This window comes from Phytophthora parasitica (assembly GCF_000247585.1).
Source record: "Phytophthora parasitica INRA-310 unplaced genomic scaffold supercont2.37, whole genome shotgun sequence".
Lineage (NCBI taxonomy): Eukaryota > Oomycota > Peronosporomycetes > Peronosporales > Peronosporaceae > Phytophthora > Phytophthora nicotianae.
The window spans coordinates 253,756-255,610 of NW_008649023.1; the positions used below are offsets into that span (position 1 = coordinate 253,756).

At 48.0% G+C, this 1,855-nt stretch overlaps 1 pseudogene across 1 annotated transcript; it reads left to right on the top strand.

The window, feature by feature from the left end:
* The first annotated feature begins 34 nt into the window (after nt 1-34).
* Nucleotides 35-105, top strand: PPTG_20562 (annotated as a pseudogene). The gene has a single exon. The product of its transcript is annotated as a tRNA-OTHER (tRNA).
* Nucleotides 106-1,855: the final 1,750 nt, after the last annotated feature.

A 1,855-nucleotide genomic window follows, 5' to 3' on the forward strand; every position in this document is an offset into this window, starting at 1 on the left:
TTGAGCTCCATGTTCATCAGAACCTTGGGCTCCAACCATATAGCTCAGTGGTCGAGCGCTCGCTTGAAAAGCGTGAGGTCCGTGGTTCGATACCACCCTCGAGTACACAGTCCACATACCTTGACTAAGGTTTTGGACTCACTCGATACACGGGCAGCGCCCACCTAGCTCAACGGTCGTGCGTTGGCTTTGCGAAAAGAGAAAAAAGTCGAGCATTCCGTCCATTGCAAGTTAGTTTACTCCTTCATGAGCATCTTTAGTCTTCAACGCTGTTAAATGAAATATACCGAAGAACCAAAGTTGTGGCGCGCAATTGAGAATAATTACATACCTCAAGAATGCATTAACCTACCTCAGAAGCCAAATCGTCATCCGAGATACTGATACAGTGAGCATCACGTGGTTTGAGGTACCTATTGGCATCGAGCATCAGTTCACTTTACAGCACTGCAATACTTAACACACCACCTGCTCATACCACACCATTCCACGATTCAGCAGTTAGTATAGAAGTACATTTTAGATGCACAACACTTCAGGCTTACGGAAGTGGAAGGTCACCACTGGCAAGTATTCCTTGAATAATAGGCACATCTCTGTTTCAGTAAGTAAATCATTTGCTTGGATGGCTTCCTGACAGCAACAAACAACTCGTCAACCAGCTACTCGATCTGCGGTCCCAGAACAAGCCCGTTTTGTCCACCCAAATTACAGACAATGCACACGCCACATTAGCCACTCCATCTTCAGTCCCAGGATACACAACCTCAGTTACTCACACAGACTGTAGCCACTGCGAGCTACTCGATCTGTAACCGCTTTGCGATCGCACTGCACGCAAAACTTGAGCGGAACGACCTGCTATCACTGTCGGGTTCCTCGGTTCAACCTCCTCCAAAGACGCTCGAACAGATATTCGATATTCCTATTGGCTGATATAATTGTCGGCGGCTTTGTCAAGACATGGTGACTTTGGGTGACTTTTGGTCATTTCTGATAAGATTTGGTCCCAGGACATTCCCGACAATACCGGTCAAGCCCCCCCCCCCGGCTTGATCGGTATTGTTGGGCCGCAAGGCCCGCAGGGTTGCGGGTGGCCCACCCGCCATTAAGCCCACGTGGCTGGCTAAAATTAAAAAAAATACTTTCAGTTGAAATCCATGGGTAGAACGAGCCCAGCACAGGCTGCTGTGGTGGAAGCTATTGCGCGGCGCCAGTTTCCACCCTTACTGAGCTACCCTGAAATGATTTCTGGTACACTACTGTCTGAATGGTTTGGATTCCCTACCCTTACATGGGCTCCAGAGTGCCTGGAGCCCAACCGCACACCCAAATGTGTTGTTATTGGCTGCCGTTGTGTGCCCAAGGTAAAGCAGTACAAACCGCGTATCGTCGAGGACGTGGAACACCGAACGGTACTGTATTACGCGCGCTACCAATGCACTGGCGGGGCGAAGAAGTCTTTTTCTACCATCAGTGACGCATATCTGTCGTCATCTAAGTTGTTTGTTTTAAACTTCCCATATTTGCTAACTTACAAGACATGCATATCATCGGACATGTTTGATATTCTTTATGATGGTATGCTTTCGACTGAAGGAATAGCAGGTGCAGTAGCAATGTGGAGCGACGGCGGCAGAAGCGATATTATTGCCTTCTTTCTCGTGTCGGTGTCCAGGTAGAGGTATCGCGAGAAGATGACAGAACCTACAGCCCACCTCTTCCCCCAACAGAAGCACAGTACATGACAAGTCATATGTGTTTGGACGCCGAAGTTTTGAAGGACTTGTGGTTAACTCACACTGAAATTCTCTCTAGGTTGTGTCTTGCACAGATGAAGGATACTAAATGTGAT